The sequence below is a fragment of the Berghia stephanieae genome, chromosome 4 (assembly GCF_034508935.2).
Source record: "Berghia stephanieae isolate SIO BIC M18660-M18661 chromosome 4, UCSD_Bste_1.3, whole genome shotgun sequence".
Classification (NCBI taxonomy): Eukaryota; Metazoa; Mollusca; class Gastropoda; order Nudibranchia; family Aeolidiidae; genus Berghia; species Berghia stephanieae.
The window spans coordinates 48,696,212-48,703,765 of NC_088363.1; the positions used below are offsets into that span (position 1 = coordinate 48,696,212).

The following is a 7,554-nucleotide window of genomic DNA, read 5'->3' on the forward strand; positions in this document are numbered from 1 at the left end:
ACACCGTATATAGGACCAAGTTATTATCAATCCTTAACTCATTCTTGAACAAATATCACGTGAAGCTCATAAGATATCTATTATCAAATACTACATTACTATTTGAATCCGGCAGAGGATTAACAATATCAACCTCAGTTGGATCCCCTCAAGGAGACAGCTTGAGTCCAATTTTATTCACGATATACCTCGAATCGGTCATGAAAGAACCAAAACCAAAACTACCATCAATAAAAAAAAAGATCACACGTGAATTGATATAGATAGGCAGATGTTGCGGACATATAGTTGAATCAGAGTATCAAGCGAAAATATACACGCCAATAATATAAACTACTCTAGAAGCATGGAATCTAAAAGTGTATCAATCCAAAACAGAATATACAAAAACCAACAGAAATTTAAATGAATGGAAAAGTATACGTAAACTAGGCAATTTGATCAATGAAAATGAAAACATCAGAAAACGAAAGTAGCAGGCAATCAATGCAATCAACCAACTCCAAAATGTATGGAATAGAAATAACATAATCGGTGAGAATAAACAAATACAGATTTACGAGGCACTGATTATTCCGATATTGACACATAATTGTGGAACCTGGGGCCTCACAAAAAAGAACTTAGAAATCTTGATACTTACCACCGCAATTAATTGTGTCGCGTAATCGGAATCTATTGGCCAGAGACAATTACAAATTCTGATCTCTATGAAAAAAAACCATTGTCCAACGCCTGAGTACAATAATAAAAGAACAGCGATGGAGGCTGTTTGGTCACATCTTATTTCGAGAAGATAACATCCCAGCCGAAACAGCAATGACAGAATATTTCCTACATGGCAACAAATATGTAGGAAGATCACCAACATCAATAGGAACTATCCTCAACCAGGTTCTCTCTACATATCAAAATTTCTGGATTCAGATGAGGCCGAATTAATCCCTGAAGAACTAAGAAAAACTGCGGTGCCCTCCGTGCTAAAGTCACAACAAGAGCTTGACAGCCTCAAAACGCTGGCCTAGGACTGAGACCAATGGAAACAATTGACAACATGGATGGAAAGAGCAGCTATACTCATAGAAGTTTTTAAAACGCTGTGGCTGAATCACACAATTCTAACCAAGCGTCATTCAGACTGCGAGCTCTATATCTTACTACTACTACTACTACAATACTACTACTACTACTACTACTACTACTACTACTACTACTAACTACTACTACTACTACTACTACTACTACTACTACTACTACTACTAATACTACTATTACTACTACTATACTACTAACTACTACTACTCACTACTACTACCGCTACTATACTACTACTACTACTACTCCACTACTACTACTACTACTACTACTACTACTACTACTACTACTACTACTACTACTACTACTACTACTACTACTGCTGCTACTTATACTACTACTACTACTACTACTACTACTACTACTACTACTACTACTACTACTACTACTTACATTGCAACCAACTCGAAGTTCGTATTTCTTATCTTTATATCTCTTGATTCACTTTTAGAGGCCCGATTCATTCCGGCATAATATTATTTCGAGACAGTGGGTCAAAAAAATATCGACACGGGAAATGGCTGAAGTCCCAGGTTTGAGAGTTTTTGCCAAGATGAGAGTCATTTAAATAGATCGATATGTGAAGGACAAGTTTTCTGGCCAAATTTTCAAAAACATGATTTTTTCATAGTTCGGCAGTTAACTGGTTAAATAAGACCTGATAAGATAAGTACAACAAAAGAAGCAATGGCAGGGACAACATCGGTGTAATCAGGTGTAAAATGAGTACCTGGTCGTTAACAGCGTTGTCTCTGTCGGGAAAAAAATTGTATTATCGCCTAACAGGCGTCATGTCTCGTTCTACATGTTTAATGTTGTTGGTTAGGGACCCCTTGTAAAGTGCTTGAAGCACATTAAGTGGATATGGCTTCTTTTGACCTTAGTATCATGAGGTTGAGCCCCCTCTTAACCTTCTTTTACAGATGCTGTTCGATTTAACTCAATCTAGCAACAACAACAACAATAATAACAAGATTGGCAATAATAATATCAACAAGAGCAACAATAATGATAACAGGAAGTGGTGCTATGCATTATCTAAAAAAAGTCACAACATCCGCCAGCCAAAAAATACATACCAACACACAAAACTTTTCGTAACCTTAAACGGTTTTAGTCTGATTGATAGAATTAGTGAGAAATACTCATAAAAATGTCTGGCCTTAAAACATTAACAAAGAGCTGAGTGATGTCAATTCCGTCCCATCTATAAAAGAAATCATCGACAAGGCTGACAACCTAAACAGCGTTATTGATAATAAAATAATTTCCAATATCCATAATTTTGCCAACCCGGCCGACAAAACCCAATAGGTTACGGTGTCGATCTGTCAAACATTTTTTATTCATTGACCGGGAAAATCCGTTGTGATTTATAGCCCTTCCTATAATATTATAAAAGATGTTACGTGTCTGGGTGTGAAAAATGAATATTTTACGGTAATTCCGGTGGCCTTCGAGAACGGGGCCGTGGATCGAAACTGAGATAGAAAAGAAAACATTGAGAGAGAGAGAGAGAGAGAGAGAGAGAGAGAGAGAGAGAGAGAGAGAGAGAGAGAGAGAGAGAGAGAGCGCGCAAAAAAAAAAAGTAAACGTGACCCATCGCCTCAAACAAGAATCATAATATAGAGGGAATGAAATCAACGTTACTTACAGTTTTTAGACAGCCATTTTATGTGTCGGCGGTCTCACTAAATTGTATCAATCAGACTATAAACGTTTCCGGGTACACACAGTTTTGTGAGGTGGTACGTTATATGTTGTGAGTAATCTAATTAAGTGCAGAGCATCAACTGAGGTGTACCTAATGTCAGAAAGTGATTTTAAAGCCGAATTTTTATCTTAAACTTGAGCTTTAATGTAGCGTAATATCCACCAAACGTGCTTAAAGCGCTTTACAAGGGGTCCCTGACCAACAGCAACACGCAACATGTAGAACGAGACATGACGCCTGTTAAGCGATATTAACATTTTTCGGACAGAGACAACGCTGTTAACGGTCAAGTACTCATTTTAACCTGAGTACGGTGAGAGAATGTGAGTAAAGAGCCTTTTTCAATGACTCAACTATGCGCCGAGCGAGGCTCAAACCCAGGACCTTCCGATCCGAAAGCGAGTGTCAAACCACTAGAACACATAGCCGAAGTAAACAGAGAACATGTGAGATTTTAAATTTTATCACTTACAAAAATTGTTTGTATAATATACGGGATTGCGTACTTATACTATCATTTTCCATATATAACACTCTGATCCTTTTTGTTTGTGCGGCAAGTGGTCTTGTGGTTTGACACTCGCCTTCAGATCGGAAGGTCAAGGGTTCGAGTCTCGATCTGTGTGGTGCATATTTATTGAGTTTCTAGGAAAAGGCTTTTTACTCACATTATTTTACCGTACTCAGGTGTAAAATGAGTACCAGACCGCTAACAGTGTAGTCTCTGTCAGACAAAAAAATGGGACTTCGCCTAATAGGTGTCATGTCTTCTCATACATGTTAAATGTTGATGTTGGCTCGGGGCCCCTTGTAAAGCGCTTTGAGCAGGTTTGGTAGATGTTGCGCTATATAAAAGCTCATTTTAAAATTCAATGTTAAGCATGTAAGTCACATCGGCGCCGTACTGTTTTGACACGAATGGTCACAATAAATGACGTTACGACATAAATAAAATTACATCATGGCCATCGACTCGTGTAGGGTAACATTAAGTCAAGGCCATTTTTTAAATTTTTTTTTTTTTTGGAGTAGATAGTTCTCAGGGGTTTTTATGTGCAAGGCACCGTGTACTAATAGGGTTGTAAAGTTAAAAGAGTAAGAAATGAACGTGAAGAAAGAAAATAATATCGTGACATTTGACCCTTTTGGTGCCTTACGTTTTCTAGCTCAAAGCCGACAGTTTGATCTGTGTTGTTGTTGGGTTTGTTTTTTTGTTTTGTTTTGTTTTGTTTGTTTTTGTTTTGTTTTTTGGGGTTTTTTTTTTTTTTTGGGGGGGGGGGGGGGGGGGGGAGGGGGGTCATTAATATTTTCTTTCTTTTAAAAAAACTACTAGACCCGGGTCTAGTAGATAATCTGCAATATTTGCGTGGAAATTTAGGCTACTGCCAACAGATCTTTATAGATAGTTCGAAGATGACGTCACTCAGGTCTTTGTTATTATTTTTTGCCATCCGCGTTTATTAGTAATGCTCACTGAACAGTATTAACCTGACTATAAACGTTCATGGATACACACAGGTTTGTCTGTTGGTCCGTTATACTTCCGGATGGCAATGTTTTGAGCTTCTTAGCCAAGGCACACTATCTATACTAAATGTACAATATATTACCAGTATAAAAAAAAACCGATCAGAATGCCTTGCCTAGAGATTGTAGACACCGTTTCGTTTCTACGTCCTCTCAACTGTTTATATTATACTTTCATATAAGACGCTATCTTCTACTTTATCTATTCTTATAATAAAATTATGAAATGTATGAAGACAATGTCAGAAAATGTAATTTTAGGTTTAAATTTGAAATTTAAAATTATTAAAGAATTTAAAGAATGCAAATCAAATTGACAAATTAGACAAATTTGTATAAAGATTCATCTTAACAACGCCACTACCACATTATCTCATTCATCTGTAATGTTTCATTCATCCTGTTTGTTGATAAAGGGGAAACCCGAAACGTCCATTCTATCTGTTTTCGTAATTAAATTGAAACTTACATTCAATTTCACTTTGTTATTTATTTCTTCGAGTTTCGAGCAGCAACATTTACATAAAATTGATATCATCGATATATCATTTAACCTGCCAATGCATTAAGATACCAGAGATATCGTCTAGATCACAACAATTCTTATCGCCATGACCCCAATGATCTGTGTTATGACCTTACTATAAATAGTAACGCGGATTGATAATATCAGATGACTCTTAAGTCCTCTGATGATAATATCAAGCTTGCACCAAATACTTCTGACGTCCTTTATTTAACAAGAACTATTGTGACATGATGGATTTATAGTATTGTTGGTTTTTGTTTGTTTGTACGTTTGTTTGTTTTGATTTATATTAGGGATGATGCTCTAAACAAATCACCTCTCAAATCTTAAAAGTTCGGGGGAGATTCCCCCCCCCCCCCCCCCAAACCAACTGCGCCACTCTCCCCTCGGTTTTTTTTTTCTTTTTTTTTTTTTGGTCTTTTTGGTTAATTTTGTTTACATTGGAGATCCGCCATTTTGTTTGCATGACACGCAGCAGGGCATAGGTTCCTCCATAGCCCATCTCTTATTTTTCTTTCCTTTTCCTTTTTAGGGGAGAGACCCCTCTGAACCCACTTTTCCCCCTCCCCCTCTCCCTCCTCCTCTCTCTCCCTCCTAAACCACTTAAGCTCTTGAAGTAAACTTTTGAAATATTATGTTTACTTGACCAGCTTATTGAAATAAGACTCGTCAGTCTACGGCGGAAAGACATTACTGCGCCGGAGCTATCTGGGTAGTTCGCCCCCCCCCCTCCCCCAAATAAAAAATAAACAATCATATACCAACAAATAATAATTTAGAAACTTGCACCCCAAAATAATGAGACTTTCGGATTCAGTGACTCAAAATACATACACATATAATACGTTGTTGACTTATGATCATAGTTGGCGGTGTTGTTCTGGAAAGGGTCCTTTATATACTTTGCCTTCGATTGAATACGTCAACTAAACGCAAGTCTCATCGTATAATTTTTAAAAATCAATTTTTAGCAAATAAATCACCCCAACCGACTAGTACATATATGCAGGTCTGATATTCAAACGCAATTTTTGGCTTGACTTAATATTTTTGTAATGGATGATATTTTGCGTTTGCCTGTGACAACAATTAATGATAAGCCCTTAACAATGCGGATTATTAGACCTGTAAATGAGTATACGTTGGTCTGAGAGTATTTCCATTACAACAAATAGACCATAGCAATTTGGATAATCAGACCTGCAAATGAGTACCCGTTGGCTTGAGCGTATTTCCATCACAACAAATAGCCCAAAACAATTTATCAGACCTGCAAATGACATTACACTGATTTGAGCGGAAGTCACATAATGAGATCATGTCATATCACCGCCAGCCCTGGCTTTCAAAAAATAATATCTTAAGTTTGTAATAATAATATGTAACTAACAAAATCAGTTAAGGTAGGTTAATTGCCTAGTATTTTAAAGGAAAGTGAGGGCATCCGAATTCCGATCAACTTAGCAGGATGAACAATCGAAGGGAGTCTTTCCACAGCAGTGAATTGCAAAAGTCCCATTGGAAAGAAAAAAAGAAAAAAGCCCCCCCCCCCCCCCCTACCGAACCCCCATGCCCGACGTGCAATTTGCAGGTCTGATAACCCAAGTCTTTGTGGGCTCATTGTTGTAAAGGAAATCTCAAAATTTGTCAGACCTCCTTATATGTACACGTCGCCATGTCCCATTTTTTAATATTGATATAAATAATATAATAATAATTGTAAAATTATTTAAATAACAAATAATAGAAAATAGACATTAAATACTAGGTAAAATTGAATAACAAAGCGAAGCCAGTGCAAAGGACTTGCGAAAAAACAGCCAAATCGAATGTTAACGGAGGAAAAAAATAACACGAATAGCACTGTGACGTCACATGAATCTATTTATAACTTCAGACGATTCTAGACTGATAAGTTTTCAATCAAAAAGGGGCTGTAAATAATGTGTACAAGGTGCAAGTAATACTTAAATCTACTCACCATTCGTTATAATGTCATGGTATCAAATATCCAGTTGTTTCGAGAAAGTGTTTAAATAGAATACCATACCGTCATCATTATTAATATTATTATTATTCATCTTCATAAACTTTTTTTAAAATCTATGGTATGCAAAGAAATGTGTTAATCCCATGAATCAATAACAACACACGAACCAACACACATTAAAACACGCATGGCACACCAAAAACAATGACTAGTTGTAACTCCCCAGTCAAGTAGTGTGGAGTGTTGTGTGTGCCAACAACAAAGTCACATGCAAGAATGGGCAACTACGTCCACCAGAAATAATAGCACAGTCCACAGTCCTTGCTTGCTTGCTTGCCAAAACTCGGTGATCAGAAAGCCCACTCAATCCCTGTAATTTTTGTTTTCTATCAAATCCCACAGCCTTGTTGCCAATCCTTATGACAGATGAAAGAAATATGATTATGTTACTATAAAAAATAATTGGAGGGGAGGGGAGGTCCTGATAGCTCGGTTTGTAGAGCACTCGCATTTAACCCAAGGGATCGTTTTCGATCCTTGGTGATGACGTGATTTTTTTCTCACCCCTCTTTCCACCCATTAGTAATTGGGTAACTGGGTCTGTCAGATCTGATGGAAAGTACTTTGCAATTGACTAGCGTCCTATCCAACGGGTGGCATGCAATTGCCAATGGATAAACTAAGACCTCACAGGCCTAA

At 37.2% G+C, this 7,554-nt stretch overlaps 1 protein-coding gene across 1 annotated transcript in view; it reads right to left on the reverse strand.

Moving 5' to 3' along the window:
* LOC144970738 (uncharacterized) overlaps positions 1 to 7,123 on the reverse strand; it is a 227,970-nt gene extending 220,847 nt beyond the window's left edge. The window contains exon 1 of the mRNA XM_078910705.1: positions 6,847 to 7,123. The gene's annotated coding sequence lies outside the window, so the exon portion shown is untranslated. The remainder of the gene's footprint in view (positions 1 to 6,846) is intronic.
* Positions 7,124 to 7,554: the final 431 nt, after the last annotated feature.